This window comes from Procambarus clarkii, chromosome 75 (genome assembly GCF_040958095.1).
Source record: "Procambarus clarkii isolate CNS0578487 chromosome 75, FALCON_Pclarkii_2.0, whole genome shotgun sequence".
Lineage (NCBI taxonomy): Eukaryota > Metazoa > Arthropoda > Malacostraca > Decapoda > Cambaridae > Procambarus > Procambarus clarkii.
In genome coordinates, this window is record NC_091224.1 from 21,073,416 (window position 1) to 21,093,156 (window position 19,741).

General features: G+C 43.4%; 1 long non-coding RNA gene across 1 annotated transcript in view; it reads right to left on the reverse strand.

Moving 5' to 3' along the window:
• Positions 1-19,741, reverse strand: part of LOC138356958 (uncharacterized) — a 184,767-nt gene that overhangs the window by 1,450 nt on the left and 163,576 nt on the right. The window lies entirely within an intron of this gene.

Sequence of the window (19,741 nt, forward strand, 5' to 3'; positions counted from 1 at the left end):
ATGAGCCACAGAGATATTAGAAAGTACTTTTTTAGTGTCAGAGTGGTTGACAAATGGAATGCATTAGGAAGTAATGTGGTAGAGGCTGACTCCATACACAGTTTCAAGTGTAGATATGATAGAGCCCAATAGGCTCAGGAACCTGTACACCTGTTGATTGACGGTTGAGAGGCGGGACGTATTTCAAAGACATGAGGTCGCTGGAAGACCTCATGCTGTGTGTGGGTGTGTGCGTGTGCGTGAGTGTGTTAAGAGGTCTAGACAGTATGATTTTCGAACAGGAAGATCCTGTGTAACAAATCTATTTAGCATTTATGATAAGAGCCACAGAGATAATACAGGGAAGAGATGGTTGGGTTGACTGTGTCTATCAGGACCTAAAAAAGGCCTCTTGATAGTCCCACACAAGACGCTGTTCTGGAAACTGGAACATGATGAAGGGGAGACAGGGAGACTTCTGACATGGATGGAAAATGTTCTGACAGACAGATGAGGGCGGTAATCAGAGAGAATGTATCTGACTGGAGGAGTGTTACTAACGGAGTACCGCAGGGTTCAGTTCTTGCACCAGTAATGTTCATCGTCTACATAAACGATCTACCAGAAGGAATACAGAATTATATGAACATGTTTGCTGATGATGCTAAGATAATAGGAAGGATAAGCAACTTAGATGATTGTCATGCCCTTGAAGATGACCTGGACAAAATAAGTATATGGAGCAGCACTTGGCAAATGAAATTTAATGTGAATAAATGCCATGTTATGGAATGTGGAATAGGTGAACATAGACCCCACACAACCTATAAATTATGTGAGAATTCCTTAAAGAATTCTGATAAAGAAAGAGATCTAGGGGTGGTTCTAGATAGAAAACTATCACCTGAGGACCACATAAAGAACGTTGTGCGAGGAGCCTATGCCACGCTTTCTAACTTCAGAATTGATTTATATACATGGATGGCGAAATACTAAAGAAATTGTTCACGACTTTTGTTAGGCCAAAGCCATAATATGCAGCGGTTTTATGGTGCCCATATCTTAAGAAGCACATCAACAAACTGGAAAAGGTGCAAAGACATGCTACTAAGTGGCTCCCAGAACTGAAGGGCAAGAGCTATGAGGAGAGGTTAGAGGCATTAAATATGCCAAAACTAGAAGACAGAAGAAAAAGAGGTGATATGATCACTACCGCCAGTGTTGAATAGTTTATCCTTGTTTACCCGGTCGATTCCCCTGAGGATTTTGTAGGTTGTGATCATGTCTCCCCTTACTCTTCTGTCTTCCAGTGTCGTAAGGTGCATTTCCCGCAGCCTTTCCTCGTAACTCATTCCTCTTAGTTCTGGGACTAGTCTAGTGGCATACCTTTGGGCTTTTTCCAGCTTCGTCTGGAAAACAGTTCGGCTTCGGCAGTTCTGATGTTAGCCAGCCTCGCGTACGCCGCAGATGTTATTCTTTTGATGTGGGCTTCAGGAGACAGGGGTGATGTGATATCAACTCCTAGATCTTTCTCTCTATCCGTTTCATGAAGGATTCCATCTCCCATTCTGTATCCTGTGTCTGGCCTCCTGTTTCCACTGCCTAGTTTCATTACCTTACTAGGTAATGGTAACCTTACTAGGTAATGAAATACCTAGGTAATTTACTCGGGTTGAACTTTAGTAGCCATTTGTTGGACCATTCATGCAGTGTGTCTAGGTCATCTTGTAGTCTCATACTGTCTTCCTCCGTCTTAATCCTCCTCATAATTTTTGCATCATCAGCAATGAGAGGAATGATTCTATACCATCTGGGAGATCATTTACATATAAGAAACAGTATGGGTCCAAGGACTGAACCCTGCGGGACCCCACTGGTGACGTATCGCCAATCTGAGACCTCACCCCGCACAGTGACTCGCTGCCTTCTGTTACTTAAGTACTCCCTTATCTAATGCGCTTGAGCTGCCTTCTGTTACGTAAGTACTCCCTTATCCAATGGAGTACCTTCCCTTTCACTCCTGCCTGCATCTCCAGCTTTCGCACTAGTCTGTGGTGTGGCACTGTGTGAAAGGCTTTCTGCCAATCCATAAATATGCAGTCAGCCCACCCCTCTCTTTCTTGTCTGATTCTTGTTGCCTGATCGTAGAATTCAATTAATCCTGTGAGGCATGACTTGCCATCCCTGAAACCATGTTGGTGTTGTGACACTAAGTTCCTTCGCTCCAGATGTTCGATTACCTTTTTTCGCACAATTTTCTCCATTAGCTTGCATGGTATGCAAGTTAGGAACACTAGCCTGTAGTTTAGTACCTCCTGTCTATCCCCCCTTCTTGTATATCGGGACCACATTTGCCGCCTTCCAAATTTCTGGCAGTTCACCTGATTTGTTATACACCATGGAGAGTGGCAGGCACAGTGCTTCTGCTCCTTCCTTTAGTATCCATGGCGATATTCCATCCAGGCCTATAGGCTTTGTCACATCCAACTCTAGCAAAAGCTTCCTTACATCTCCACTGGTAATCTCAAATTCCTCTAGTGGTGCCTGGTTAATTATTCCTTCTCTTATCTCTGGAACTTCTCCTTGCTCTAATGTGAAGACTTCCTGGAATTCCATATTGAGTTCCTCGCACACGTATTTGTTGTTTGTAGTGAATCTGTCTGCCCCTATCCTTAGTTTCCTTACCTGTTGTCTTTCTCCTGATGTGGCTGTGCAGCAATTTGTGTTGGGTCTTGTATTTGTATTTTGTATTTGTATTTGTAATTTGTATTTTTTTTTTTTTTTTGTGTGTGTGTGTGTGTGTGTGTGTGTGTGTGTGTGTGTGTACTCACCTAATTGTGCTTGCATGGGTTGAGCTCTGGCTCTTTGGTCCCGCCTCTCAACCGTCAATCAACAGGTGTACAGATTCCTGAGCCTATTGGGCTCTATCATATCTACACTTGAAACTGTGTATGGAATCGGCTTCCACCACATCACTTCCTAATGCATTCCATTTGTCAACCACTCTGACACTAAAAAAGTTCTTTCTAATATCTCTGTGGCTCATTTTGGCGCTCAGTTTCCACCTGTGTCCCCTTGTGCGTGTGCCCCTTGTGTTAAATAGCCTGTCTTTATCTACCCTATCAATTCCCTTGAGAATCTTGAATGTAGTGATCATGTCCCCCCTAACTCTTCTGTCTTCCAGCGAAGTGAGGTTCAATTCCCGCAGTCTCTCCTAGTAGCTCATACCTCTCAGCTCGGGTACTAGTCTGGTGGTAAATCTTTGAACTTTTTCCAGTTTAGTCTTATCCTTGACTAGATATGGACACCATGCTGGGGCTGCATACTCCAGAATTGGCCTGACATATGTGGTATACAAAGTTCTGAATGATTCTTTACACAAATTTCTGAATGCCGTTCGTATGTTGGCCAGCCTGGCATATGCCGCTGATGTTATCCTCTTGATATGTGCTGCAGGAGACAGGTCTGGCGTGGTATCAACTCCCAAGTCTTTTTCTTTCTCTGACTCCTGAAGGATTTCCTCTCCCAGATGATACCTTGTATTTGGCCTCCTGCTCCCTACACCTATCTTCATTACATTACATTTGGTTGGGTTGAACTCTAACAACCACTTGTTCGACCATTCTTTCAGCTTGTCTAGGTCTTCTTGAAGCCTCAAACAGTCCTCTTCTGTCTTAATCCTTCTCATAATTTTGGCATCATCCGCAAACATTGAGAGAAATGAATCTATACCCTCCGGGAGATCATTTACATATATCAGAAACAAGATAGGACCGAGTACAGAGCCCTGTGGGACTCCACTGGTGACTTCACGCCAATCAGAGGTCTCACCCCTCACCGTAACTCTCTGCTTCCTATTGCTTAGATACTCCCTTATCCACTGGAGCACCTTACCAGCTACACCTGCCTGTCTCTCCAGCTTATGTACCAGCCTCTTATGCGGTACTGTGTCAAAGGCTTTCCGACAATCCAAGAAAATGCAGCCCGCCCAGCCCTCTCTTGCTTAATCTGTGTCACCTGGTCATAGAATACTATTAAGACAGTCAGGCAAGATTTACCCTCCCTGAACCCATGTTGTCGATTTGTCACGAAGTCCCTTCTCTCCAGATGTGCTACTAGGTTTTTTCTCACTATCTTCTCCATCACCTTGCATGGTATACAAGTCAAGGATACTGGCCTGTAGTTCAGTGTTATGTGTGTGTGTGTGTGTGTGTGTGTGTGTGTGTGTGTGTGTGTGTGTGTGTGTGTGTGTGTGTGTGTGTGTGTGTGTGTGTGTGTGTGTGTGTGTGTGTGTTTAGGTGTCGGTGTCTCCGTGTAACGTCTGAGGCAGAAGCCATGTCATCTGCCTCAACAGCCAAATGCCAATACGTAAAATTATCCTACGGTATATCGTTTACATAAAAGGTCAATAAACCCTGAAGCACAAAAGTAGAGCCATCTCCCTTCTTTACTAATCTACCAATATTCGTTTGCATTCACTCCTTATACTAACTGTGAATTACACTAACCGGTGTGTGATGTTTTGACCAATGAGACTCCTCGTTACACAGCGCCTATTCATTCATAATCTAACCCACTACTACGACAACAAATGCGGCGTTTCCATTGTGTACGTTCCACTGATTTGAGGGGTAAAGGTATACTTTCCCTCGACTGTACTAATTATATTCCACTATATATGTACCTGCTGTAATAAAAGGGTCTTACATGCCCATCTTGAGGGTTATCTTGAGATGATTTCGGGGCTTAGTGTCCCCGCGGCCCGGTCCTCAACCAGGTCTCCACCCCCAGGAAGCAGCCCGTGACAGCTGACTAACTCCCAACTACCTATTTACTGCTAGGTAACAGGAGCATCAGGGTGAAAGAAACTCTGCCCATAGTTTCTCGCCGGCGCCCGGGATCGAACTCGGGACCACAGGATCACGCGTCCAGTGTTCTGTCCACTCAGCCACCGGCTCCCACAAAAAAGCAAAACAAGTAACGAAAGTCCTGTATTCCTCAAATCAACAACACCTGACGCTATTACTTCGTTCGTAAATCATTTACGGCTTCACGAGCACTATGCTGCAACCCGTTCTCGCACTTGCTAATAGTCAATATTGGCTTATTTAATAAGTGCATATGTGACATACTAATTGATTGTGAATATTTTAGTTTACCTTGAAAAGCTTCATAGAAAACACCGACCTCACCTAACCTTCTTAGTATGTTAAGATAAGCATCTTATTGCTTCTTAATTACAATTATTATTTAACCTATACCTTTGATAGGTTAAGCTTACACTGATGACTCTGTTCAAATGTCAACAGGTCGTACTGCAACAGCCTGTAACATATACCCAGACAACAGATGTACACAGACCACTAGTGCAAGACTATACCACTGGCTTCGTTACACACATACAGCATTACCTGCAGTTGAAAACACAAACTGGAACTGTCTCTATTTTCCGCTTGTTACAACTTGTAATAAAGTTGTTACATCTTGGCTTAATGTGTTTATGACGTATTAGAACGTTGTTACAACTTGCTATATTGGTTGCTATAACTGGTTAGGAGCTGATAAAACTTGTTCGAACGTTGTACCAACGTCGTATTTTCGGTGTGTGTTTGGCGTGAACTTGCCACTAACATACTGAAAAATACAAGGGTAATTTTCTGTGATTCAAAGTCAGCTGTTCGAGTACTTGAAAACCCAACATGCAAAACAGGTGCTAGGAATGTTGTAACATTCATTTTAAATAACATAAATGACATACAGAAGAAGAGTTTCAGAGTCACATTTGTATGAATACCATCTCACATAAGTGTTGTCCAGCATTATGATGAGGATAAGGTAACTAAAGCTGCATGTGGTATACCTGAAGTAGAGCTACACCAAGGTATTCCATTCTCTCTTGTCATAACCACAATATTTTAGGAAACTAAAGGGCTGATAGTCGTGCAGACACTGACACTGAAAGGGTAAAAAAAACACTAGTATAGACATAATATGTTTAGAACCCAGTACTATTTTTTTTTTTGAGATATATACAAGAGTTGTTATATTCTTGTACAGTCACTAGTACGCGTAGCGTTTCCGGCAGGTCCCTGGAATACGATCCCCGCCGCTCAGGCGGGGATCGTATATTCGATCGTATTCTCGTATATTCGTATATTCGATATTCGTATATGTACGGACAGAACAAAACAAGAATGTGAACACCAGAGAGACATTAGAAATGTGTGTAGAATAATAACCCCCCCCACATTGTTTGAGTTAGGAAAACACTATTTTTCCATGGAATAGCCCATGTTCTATGGGCTGCCTGCTGCCCTAAAACCCATGGAACAGCCTACCTGCTGACGCCGTAAATGACAAAATGCTATTGAATTTTAAAATCCACCTTGAAAATATAAAGACAATTGGGGGACCTTTGACAAGCCACCGGCTTTCTGTCACTGTCGAGGCCACTTGAGTATTTGTGGCCCTCGGGTAAATTAGTAAGTCAGTCCTTCAAATTTACCAAGAGTTTACCAGGAGAGAAAGGTACATTTTCTTTCAAACAGCGTTAAGAGAAAACGGTACATTTCATGGATAGCTATAATATTTTGACTGCAGGAACACAGATTTAAATAAATTTCCAAATTTAAGCACTGTTAATTCAAATAAGATTTTTTAAATAACCTTCAACATAAAAACGCCATTTCAAGCATTAAAAAGCAGAGAAAAATAATAACTTCCATTATTTATAACACATATTGATGACATTAAATATAACTTAACATATCGAAATAATTAAGTCTTTGAGAGTGTTTCGGCCAAGGAACATATATACTCTGAGAGGTGTACCACATTTGTCTGTATAGACAAATGTATGAGCTACGAGGAGAGACTACGGGAAGTAAACCTCACATCGCTAGAAGACAGAAGAGTTAGGGGGGATATGATCACCACGTACAAGATTCTCAGAGGAATTGACAGGGTAAAAAGACAGGCTATTTAACACAAGGGGCACACGTACTAGGGGACACAGGTGGAAATTGAGTGCCCAAATGAGCCACACAGATATTAGAACATTTTTTTTTTAGTGTCAGAGTGGTTGACAAATGGAATGCATTAGGCAGTGATGTGGTGGAGGTTGACTCCATACACGTTTCAAGTGTAGACATGATGGAGTCCAATAGGCTCAGGAACCTGTACACCACTTGATTGACAGTTGAGAGGCGGGACCAAAGAGCCAGAGCTCAATCCCCGCAAGCACAAATAGGTGAGTACAGTCAGATTTAACAAAAGTATACTGGTTGGGTTCTTTAATAAGCCATTGTTGTGATCTTATTAAACATAAAGAGATGGATTACCTTAAAAGCCCATTACCAATTTTTCTATTTTCTTTAGCGACGGAAATATTCCCGTTTCAACAGAGGTGTACACTCTACCTTCCTCCTCTGTGTATACACACAGTTTACTTCAGTCCTTGAATATACACACAGTTTACTTCAGTCCTTGACTATACATACAGTTTACTTCAGTCCTTGACTATACAGTTTACTTCAGTCCTTGACTATATATACAGTTTACTTCAGTCCTTGACTATACACACAGTTTACTTCAGTCCTTGACTATACACACAGTTTACTTCAGTCCTTGACTATACACAGTTTACTTCAGTCCTTGACTATACACACAGTTTACTTCAGTCCTTGACTATACAGTTTACTTCAGTCCTTGATTATACAGTTTACTTCAGTCCTTGACTATACACACAGTTTACTTCAGTCCTTGACTATACACAGTTTACTTTAGTCCTTGACTATACCCACAGTTTACTTCAGTCCTTGACTATGATTAAGTGTTGGTGCTTTGTCAGTAAATAAGATATTGCGATGGTGTTAACCCTCCAGAGGTTGTCAAGGCTTAGATCCAACATCAAACGCGCAATCATTTCTTAGGAGTCGTTTGATAATAGTCTTGAGTAATTAGATATAGTCTGGCCATAGGGGTGTTAGATAGGCAGTGTTGGATATAGACCTATGCTACATCAGACGCTATCTGAATGAGGGTTCATATGGGGCCCCTGACAGGGGTATGTTATCATAATTTAGCTGGTATTAGATGAGGTACCCGGCTGTGCCCGGGACACTTCCCCCCTCCTTCAATTTACTCCCCACAACAGCCCCCTTGGAGGGTAGAAATAGCCTAAGCGTCTATCCCTTTGAGATGTATTTATGGTCTCTATAAATGTACTTGATCTTGAACATCCCCCTTTTCACTCATTTTCCAATTCCTCCTTCCTCATCTCTACCCTCTTCCACCTTCTCTACCCCTCTCTCCTTCCCTCTTCCCTCTATCCCTTGTCCCCAACATCTCCCTTTCCTTCCCTCTCTCCCATATCCCTTCTCTCTCTCTCTCTGTATTTTGGGTTTGTATTATCACTGGAGGTCGGGTGTTCGAGACTTTTAGTGCCTAGGTGAAAGAAATTTGACTATACACGGTAATGTAGTAAGCAGTATACATATATACATACATAATCCTTCTGAAGATGTATTATTAAATACGCAAGTACTTATTGGAAATTCCTGTCTTAATCCTTCCTTCGTGGTCTGACAATGTCACATTGTTCATCATGTGTTAATTTCTTCGTGATTTACACATATACATACCTACATATATAAATATTTAGGGGTACCACCTCTGGTGCAATTGTGGGGACCCATAGCCTCGGGGAAGGGAATAAACAGCATTCCCGAAACGAAAGGCTATGCGTGTTAGTGGCTTTGCAAGAATGTCAGAACACCAATGTTATGTACTCTCACAAACCCAATGTACCTTCTTGTATATAAATAAATAAAACATAAATAAATTCTGAGAAAATCTTGTCGTTTAACTCTAAATACATAAGGGTAATGGCTTCTTCCATCCCTATTTTAATTTACAGTTAAATACTTTATTAAGTTAAGAGTTACAAAACTGACCGTTTATATTGTTTATAAAATATGAATATTAAAATGTGAAAAAAATTTTTTTTTTGGTCTATAGATTTCTTCGAACTCCTCCGATGTCCAGCAGGAATCGAGGATGCGGTGGGCAACTACCTTCTGGATCGCTACACTGAGGCGCTGAAAAAGGAAGCTTGCCGCTCTAGGGGCCTCTTATTGTTTCGACGAGCTTGGAACCCAGATCTTTGAGAAACCTTCTTGCACTCTCTCCCCATTATCCTACGGTCTCCGATCTAGCAGGAACGAAGTTGCACCGGCGGTCTGTTTCCCTGTACTTGTCTTATTTTCCTTTTCCTCTGAGAGTGGCAGCGGCTCCTGCTTGACCAAGAGAGTACCCACATACACTACCCACACAAGTTTAGTTCCACTGCCAGAAATCCTCCATTCCTCCACAGGCATTGTACTCACCTAGTTGGGCTTGCGGGGGTAGAACTTCGGCTCTTTGGTCCCGACTCTCAACTGTCAATCAACTGGTGTACAGATTCTTGAGCCTACTGGGCTCTGTCATATCTACATTTAAAACTTGTGTATGGAGTCAGTCTCCATCACTTTACTCCCTAATCATTAGGGCCTAATGCATTCCATTTGTTAACTGCTCTGAAGTGATTGAGTAATTCCATCCGGTGGACCAACAAAGGCAGTAGAGAATTACGGTACATGCCCTACCCATGAGTCATAGTCTTCTTGTATCCTATGTATGTATGTACTTTTGCTTAAATCAAAATTATTAATATATTATTATAATTATACATAGCGTTTCCTGCTCGAAACGCTATGCGTGGTAGTGGCTGTACAAGAATGTAAGAGCTCTTGTATATATATAAATATTAGTGTTGCATTTATTCTGCAACAATAAATGTTACCCATGAATACGTAGATGATGACCGTTTTCTATCATGACCAGTTAGAGAAAACGAGTCTACATTTCAGAGGAACTAATATATATTTTCAAATTCATAACTACGCTCTTATTTATTTATTTATTACAATGGGTTTGTGAGAGTACATAACACTGGTGTTCTTGTATTCTTGCAAAGCCACTAACACGCATGACGTTTCGGGTAGGTGCTCAAGAGCTCATAGCTGTTTAATAAGTGCAATGTCCTCATGATTGAGGAAAGATGTATAGGTTTCGAAAGTGGGTTCGTAAATGCTTGATGAGTCCTGGCTGCATTAATACCGACTGCTTTACCCCCCCTGACAGACTTACCACCGACTGGAGCGGAGAAACAAAACTGTTGTGGCTCCTAAAATCAATCACATTACTATGGCGGGCTTGGCCACCTTACACAACAATATGGTGGGCTTGGCTACCTTACACCACAATATGGTGGGCTTGGCCACCTTACACAACAATATGGTGGGCTTGGCCACCTTACACAACAATATGGTGGGCTTGGCTACCTTACACAACAATATGGTGGGCTTGGCTACCTTACACAACAATATAGTGGGCTTGGCTACCTTACACAACAATATGGTGGGCTTGGCTACCTTACACAACAATATGGTGGGCTTGGCTACCTTACACAACAATATAGTGGGCTTGGCTACCTTACACAACAATATGGTGGGCTTGGCTACCTTACACAACAATATGGTGGGCTTGGCTACCTTACACAACAATATGGTGGGCTTGGCTACCTTACACAACAATATGGTGGGCTTGGCTACCTTACACAACAATATGGTGGGCTTGGCTACCTTACACAACAATATGGTGGGCTTGGCTACCTTACACAACAATATGGTGGGCTTGGCTACCTTACACAACAATATCTACAGCATCACTCTGTTGCATTTTAACACAGAAATGCTTGAGAACAGAACTAAATTTCACCGATTTTTTCCCAGATTTCAGATTTTTTTTATAATTGTTAAGAATTTTCCGTATAATGTCTATATCATGTCGTAAATCTATCCCCCTATAAACACAAAAATGTAAACAATATAATCATTCTGTTAATTACCGTAACATGACAAAACAATTCTTTAAAAATATAATTGGTACTTATCCATCTAATGACTGTTGTTAATTCTGCCATGAAATCCATTTATGAAATAAGAGGTTATTTACGTCTGGCATTCGGCAGAGATGAAGAGATGCTGCCTTTATATTTCTGAGACGCCTATGCCAAGATTGGCTGAATTGGTTAAGGTTTATCACCCTCTGGAGGGCCATTAATTACCCCCCCCCAAGAGTTTACCAACCAACCAGCAAGTCCTGAACATAGTCCAGGATGAAAGTAAAGTCCCATTGTATACACACACACCGAGAAGCTGAGTATATAGCTCTCAGTATACACATGTCCCCAACGCGTGTCAGGGTATATATTATTCAGCTAATTGCTACCATACTGGGGGTCTTTGAAGCCAGGTGAGCATTGTTTCGGTGGCGAGCTCGTCCGGTCATTATTCCGTAGCGCTGGACCTCGCCTTGTCTGTTCTTGCTGGGAGAAAACAACAGTTGTCTTTATGAGCGCGTGTTCGAGCCGCAGCTGGGGAATGATTGTTGAATAATTTGGCTTTTCGAAAGGGGTGGAGGTGGGGGATTGGTGGCGAGGTGAGGAGGGAGGGATATGGGTAAAGGGGGATGTTGGGAGGGTAATGAGATAAAAGAGGGGGGGGGGGGGCGGCGGCGGGGGTAGAGAGGCATTGAACAGGAGATACGGAGAAGATAATCACAAAAGTTTCACCTTGTCTGTGGCGACCATTCATATTCATATCCATATATATATATATATATATATATATATATATATATATATATATATATATATATATATATATATATATATATATATATATATACAGACATGTCGGATATCTGGCTATCAGTCCAGATAAACTTATTTATACTTAAAATCAGTTAAATTTAAATGTGATGACATTCATCATAATTCAATGTGTCGGGGGGCAGGAAGCCAGCGTGTATTCATACACGTTAGGCTTTTATGGAGGTTCAAGTGTCTGGCCTCCAACCTTGGACAAAGTAAACAGATAAAACAGATAATCTTTCTATTAGCTACAGATGGTAGCTGCATAAATGACCAGTTACCTAAATATGTTAAACTGTCCACACTCTCTGCAACGACTAGCACTGATACAGACTGTTCCTTACCTGTTACCCACTACGACTTTCCATTCATTGTCTTAACTGTTTCCAGTCTGTTAGGTATACTTTTACCCAGTCGATAAAGTTTCTAGTGACTTCTGTGTTATCATTTTTTTACAATAGCTTCATGTGTGAAGAGAATGAAGGACGTTTTGGCAACCCGGGAACTACCGGTTAGTTAAACCTTTTACCTTCTGCTATCTTTTACTAGCTGGAAGGGAAGGGAACTATCAGGGGGAAAGCGCCAAAGTCACGACGACTATATTGCACTTGTTAGGGATCAGGATAAGGATTTGGGATGGAACGGGGAGGGGAGGGGGGGGGGGAGGAAGGAATGGTGTCCAACTACTTGGACGGTCGGGGATTGAACGCCGACCTGCAGGAAGCGAGGCAATCGCTCTACCATCCACCCCAAGTGGTTGGGAATGTAGCTAGCGTCTCAAGTCACTTTAACAGTGAGTCACTATATAATAATAATAATAATGATAATAATGATAATAATGATAATAATAATAATAATAATAATAATAATAATAATAATAATAATAATAATAATAATAATAATGTTTATTCAGGTAAAAAGTAAATACATACAAAATGAGTTACAAACAGAATGTTGGAGTTGTAGATAGAGGTAGTATATAGTATGCCTAAGGCCAGTAGTACACACAGCTTTACGGGCAGTCACTGTATGCAACAATCACTGTCCTATCACTGTGTTATTGTTTCTGTATCACTCATCGCTGAACGGAATACGACCCAATACGGAATGATGCCAGAGGTCCCACAGGAAGACAACACAGTCAATAAGGAGTCTCACCTCGGGTCATACGGCTGAGAGGGGCTATCAAAACTCAGACCCCTTCATCCCCTTTTCCCCAAGTCTGTAAGGGGGGGCCTGAAAAATCAACCTCCAGGGCCCTAAAGGAGCTATGATAACCCGGCACCCACGGGTCCGAAAGGAAACGTACTAAAGCTTCAAGATATGAACCAAATTCCTAAATTTGTCATAGTGTGGTGGTAGTAACACTAGTAGTAGTGGTGGTGGTAGTGGTGGTGGGAGTAACACTAGTGATGAATGCTTGTCCAGTCTGCCTGTCTGCTCCCAATCTTGCCGTGAATGACACCCTGGCTCTCTACCTCTCTCTATATATATCTACTCCACAACCTTTCTACATCATTGACTCCATGCTAACCTTTTTTCCCTACCTCCACGCCTGCCTTCCTTACTCCATGTATACCTGCTTTTCTCTATATCTGCTTCTTTATCCTTCTGCTTCTCTGTTTACCTGCCTCTTTGTCGACCAACTTCCCTGCCTTCCTGGTCCTTTGTCTCTCTAATTCCTTGTTTCTCTACCTCTCCTCTTACCCTATCTAAATATTTGATTAGCTATTCCCCTGCCTACTTACCTTATTCTGTATATCAAACCTCCCGGCATGCCTGCTTACCTTCTTTCCTGGCTCTCTTTATACTTATTTATCTCCATAATTTTTGCATTCTACCCTTCCTGTCCACTTGATTTCCCGAATGATGCCCTGACTGCTTGCTTCCATACCTGCCAGTCTTCCTGTCTGTCTGTCTGCCTGCCTGCCATCCTGCCTGCCTGTCTGTCTGCCTGCCAGCCAGCCTGCCTGCCTGCCTGCCTGCCTGCCGCCCTCCCTGCCTGCCTGCCTGCCTGCCTGCCTGCCTGCCTACCTGCCTCCTTGCCTGCCTGCCTGCCTGCTTGCCTGCTTGCCTGCCTGCCTGCCTGCTTGCCTGCCTGCCTGCCTGCCTGCCTGCCTGCCTGCCTGCCTCCTTGCCTGCCTCCTTGCCTGCCTGCCTGCCTCCTTGCCTGCCTGCCTGCCTCCTTGCCTGCCTGCCTGCCTGCCTGCTTGCCTGCCTGCCTGCCTGCCTGCCTGCCGCCCTCCCTGCCTGCCTGCCTGCCTGCCTGCCTACCTGCCTCCTTGCCTGCCTGCCTGCCTGCTTGCCTGCCTGCCTGCCTGCCTGCTTGCCTGCCTGCCTGCCTGCCTGCCTCCTTGCCTGCCTCCTTGCCTGCCTGCCTGCCTCCTTGCCTGCCTGCCTGCCTCCTTGCCTGCCTGCCTCCCTACCCTGCCTGCCTGCCTGCCTGCCTCCTTGCCTGCCTGTCTGCCTGCCTGCCTGCCTCCCTACCCTGCCTGCCTGCCTGCCTGCCGCCCTGCTTGCCTGCCTGCCTGCCGCCCTGCCTGCCTGCCTGCCTCCCTGCTACCCTCCAAAAAGGGAGCTGTGTAAAGGGCGTGACAGGTCGAGCTGACTTTATGATCCTGTGGAGCCTTTTGTCTCTGAATCCTTCCTTTTCAAACTTCGTCTGCTGGAAACTTCCTCAGACCACCGCCACAATGCCTCTCCCTTCCTCTCCCTCGCCTCCCCTGGCCCGACTCCCATCCCCCTCCCCCTTCCCTCCTTTCCCTTACCCCATCCTTCCATTGAAAGCGTTTCGATCCCCCACCTTTGTTACAAGTTCGAGACGCATTACTTGAGAGGCGTGGGAGGAAGAGGAAGAAAGAAAGTGGGAGGGGAAGGAGGGGGAGGGGGAGGAGGGGGAGAAGAAGCAGGGGGAAAAACATAAGGCTGAGAGGGTCATTAGGGCTTCTTGCGACTATAGAACATAGTCATGATGACAGGCAAACCACTGACACAATTCTCTCCAGCCCCCCCTCCCCTACCCCACTCAAAAATCCTTACCCACTCCCCCCTCCCCTTACCTCTTTCCCCTTTTATGATCTCTATCTCCCCTTGTCACTAGGCCAAGACGTTCTCACCGACAAGAGAAGAAGGATTTGATCTTCTGGCATCTATCGAATGTGGGAGCTTTTGAATACGGACAAACCACCACAATACCCCCCCCCCCCTTTCCTTTCTTCTTCTTCCACCCCCTACCATTATAAGAGATGCGACTCCATCCCCCCAACACATTTCTTGGTTGCAAGTTCGAGCCGTTCTTTCTGAAAAGGAGGCGGATTTGATCTTCTTGCGTCTATAGAATCTGATGGATCCGAGTCGGTTATTTCTGTGTGTGTGTGTGTGTGTGTGTGTGTGTGTGTGTGTGTGTGTGTGTGTGTGTGTGTGTGTGTGTGTGTGTGTGTGTAAATGACTTCTCCTTTCTGTCCGTCTTGTCGAGGTGCTCCGTAGATCCGTGGGTGTTGACAGTAAGATCTGAGTTCGGTGTAGTGGTAAGGTCTCTCTCTCTCTCTCTCTCTCTCTCTCTCTCTCTCTCTCTCTCTCTCTCTCTCTCTCTCTCTCTCTCTCTCTCTCTCTCTCTCTCTCTCTCTCTCTCTCTCTCTCGTGTGTATGTGTGTGTGAATCACTTACTCAGCTACGAGATTCTTGTCAAAGGAAAGAGCGGACAAGCGTAAGAGAGATAGGACGATAAAGACGGGAACAGGAAAACCACCTGATGTATGAACAGCAGACAGGAAGACAGGGAAAGAGAACATGGGGAATGAATGACGCTGACAAAGGTATGATGGATGTAGATAGGAGAAGGAGCGAGAGGAAAGAGAAAGGTAAAGAGGGAGTGCAACTTGGAATAAATGAATTATTAACAAAATAATGAAGGAAAGATAATATTGATAGAATATGCCTCTGAGACGAATAAATAGATATGGGGAGTAGAACGAAAGTAGAAGTAGAACTCGGAACCATTGAGTTGGACAAACCGGAAAACTATTTTTTACTTGTGTTGCTGTGACAAACTAACCTAACTTAACCTAACCCTCCTAGGCCTTAATACACGATATCTGAGGCCTAATATAGTACACATGTGTGCTAAACTTGGCCTAGGAATATTTAGGTTGATTTTTTTAGCTTCATTTATTGTAAAAGAATTCCTTACTAGTCAGTATACTACTATCTAAAGGTTTAGTACGTACGAATTATGACTACTGACGACAGTCACATTAGGTACTATCTAAACAGGAGGATGGCTTGCCTCCCTCAGCTGACTCCCCCCCCCCCCTTTCATCTTCCCTCCCCCCTCCCCCCTCCTTCATCTTCCCTCCCCACCCACAGTTGACACCCCCCTCCCCCCCCCCCCTTCACCTTCCCTCCCCACCCACAGCCTCGGTTGGGGAACGTCGATAGGCCTAAATTACAGGCTTTCCTATACACGTGTACTCACCAAATTGTGCTTGCGGGGGTTGAGCTCTGGCTCTTTGGTCCCGCCTCTCAACTATGAATCTATTACAAGCGGTAAAAGGTTATACACGGACGGACAAGACGTCACAATAAGTTCATAAGCATAACGACAACTGCAGAAGGCCTTACACGACGGACAGAAGGAGGTGCCATAGACACCAGAGCACCGGGACCCCCGTGGGACGGGTTGTGGCCGTCAGTCTTCCTGTCCTCTACGTGATATGCAACACCTATCTAGCGGCAGAAGGTGTTGCATCTCTATGCAACACCTACCTAGCGGCAGGAGTTGCATCTCTATGCAACACCTACCTAGCGGCAGGTGTTGCATCTCTATGCAACACCTACCTAGCGGCAGGTGTTGCATCTCTACACAACACCTCTGCAAAAAGTGTCACATGACGTTCCAGTTCAGACTATGAGTCACAATAACGTGGCTAAAGTATGTTGACCAGACCACACACTAGAAGGTGAAGGAACGACGACGTTTCGGTCCGTCCTGGACCATTCTCAAGTCGATTGTGAATGGACTTGAGAATGGTCCAGGACGGACCGAAACGTCGTCGTCCCTTCACCTTCTAGTGTGTGGTCTGGTCAACGTTCCAGTTCAATTCACCAGCTTACAAAACGCCTCAAGATATCCTTTCACACCGTGGTAACCCCTTAACTACCCCATCTATATCGATAAGACGGAATGTCTGTATATCTGTCCGTCCAAAGTTAGAGGATCCCGCTCTCTCGATTCCCCTTCCTTAAAAATCTAGCGGTTTAGCTTTCCCAAAAGCGCCATAAGCTAGGCTCCCGACTTATGCTTCCGGAACTGACAATCATTAAGCCCAGGAAACGTCAATATTGTAGTGTTTTTGCTTCCTCTAAGCCACTGCAGTTTTTACGCTAGGGTCGACTGGGTAAAAATGGAGTGCGCTCATCAAGTGGACAGGTTGAAGACAGAGCGGTGGAAAGAATCCCTTTGGTAGAGTTAATCCTTGTCTTGGTAGGTAAAGTGTTGGCTCTCTCCTAATTGGCTCTGGCATCTTATCTTGCACATTGTAGTCAATAAAAACTAACCATATTACCACTCGCAGCTGCTTAGCAACGTTAGTCATGCGGCTCTTAGCACCGAAGCTTCTAGAAGGGTATTGAATTCGCCATTATAGTAAGACATCGACGAACAAATGAAATCTGAACAAAGTAGACACGCCTTAAAACATCCTAATCCTGCCCCTAATATTATACATATTTGGCTATTACTGCACAAGGCGGTACGGAGATCGTCCTTATCATTCACAGGCAAGTGGAAAGAGACGAGAGGTCCAGGAGGCCATATTCACGAAAGCAGTTACGCAAACACTTTACGAACGTGTACAGCTTTCCTCAATTTTTAACGGCTTTGGTTACATTTATTAAACAGTTTACAAGCATGAAAACGTTCCATTCAACTGTTGTTATTGTTATAAACAGCCTCCTGGTGCTTCCGAGCTCATTAACTGTTTAATAATTGGAAACAAAGCCGCCAAAGATTGAAAAAAAAGATGTACAGGTTCGTAAGTGCTTGCGTAACTGCTTCGTGAATCTGGCCCCCAGGATCTGTTCTGTTGTTCAATTGTCAGAAAATTCTCACCTAATTTACTTGTGTTTCCACTGTCTGGGGGCGGCCCAACCACTTGGGCTGGACGGTAGAGCGACAATCTCGCTTCATGCAGGTCGGCGTTCAATCCCCAACCGTCCGTAAGTGGCTGGGCACCATTCCTTCGGCGGAAGAGAGGCGCCGATTTGATTTAAATTAAGAAAGTCTGCTCAAACGTCTCGCCCTGGCCAGGAATCGAACTGAGGCCTAATTAGCTTGCGTCGACCACTGTGTCACATTTACCCATCTCAAAACATAAAGTATGAAGTATTAGGGGGAAAATGCACAGCAACACGTCCACGACCACATTCGTAGAGCTTTTGATGTTTTAATAACTGCAGTGATGTTCGTATAGCACTAGACTCCTGCTAATTCTCTAGTCAGCATGCTTTCATACCATGTAATAGTGCTAGTTAGTATGCCTCTATGTAAGACAATAATCCTAACTAGCATGCTTCAATACCAAGTAATAGTACTAGTTAGTGTGTCTCTATGCAAGACAATAATCCTTGCTAGCATGCTTCAATACGAGGTAATAGTACTAGTTAGTGTGTCTCTATGCAAGGCAATAATCCTAGCTAGCATGCTTCAATACCATGTAATAGTGCTAGTTAGTATGCCTCTATGTAAGACAATAATCCTAACTAGCATGCTTCAATACCAAGTAATAGTACTAGTTAGTGTGTCTCTATGCAAGACAATAATCCTTGCTAGCATGCTTCAATACGAGGTAATAGTACTAGTTAGTATGCCTCTATGCAAGGCAATAATCCTAGCTAGCATGCTTCAATACCATGTAATAGTGCTAGTTAGTATGCCTCTATGTAAGACAATAATCCTTGCTATCATGCTTCAATACCATGTAATTAATCAAAGTAGTTAGCAACCCACCACAGGATGTAATACCCAAACTGATCTGTTTGAAAAATAAGTTGGATATTTAAATTATTATCCCTGGTTGCTATTCTTGAGCTTAATTCATGATGATTTGCACATATTTGAAGTTTTTAAATGTTGTTATTTCGTACGGAAATTTGACCATAAGGTCAAAGCTTATGGTCAAATAATACCAGTTACCGGGCCTCCACACAGTGTACTTATATTATGGGATGAACAAATCCACAAAGGCCGTGACGAGGGTTCGAGCCTCGTCACGGCCCTTGTGGATTTGTTCATTTGATGCATCACGCTATTGTGATTTCTGTGTGAATACTATGGGATGTACTGACTTAGAATTTAAATAACGAAGTTCCTTCGTCTCACATCAATATCGAAGTTTTACAGAACCAACATCAATGAAGAAATATAACGCATTCCACACACTTATGGTTCAAAAGTAACGAGGTTTCGGTCCGTTCTGGACAATAATTAAGTCGTCATGAAACAATGAGCGTGCAGGACGGACCATATATAAGGTGTTCAAGTTCATTTCATTGTATATATTGGTTATTAGTTCCGGCCTCGTTATTGTGACTTCTTTTTCAAAATTGTGTTGATGTGACAAGAACTTCTTGGAGAAGTACATTGATGAGGGGTCGATACTCTTCACATTGCTTCCGTATATAGAACCTTAGGTTCTATAGGTCAAACATCCAAAGATTTACAATTAAAATTTCGCAGCACAAATATTATGAAAATAAAATTGGCCTATTATCTAATGTTCTGTTTGTTCAATTGTCAGAAAATTCTCAGCAAATTTATTGGGAGAGGTCTTCTTCAATAACGAATTGTAAAAATATTTTCATCAGAAACATTATTTAATCTGATTTAATACAAATCACAAAGCCATACAATGGGAACATTAGTAATGGTTTGTATAAGTTGGATCCATTTTTAATTGATAAATTAAAAAAAACCGATTTGAGTAAGATCAATAATACACAGTCATCTCA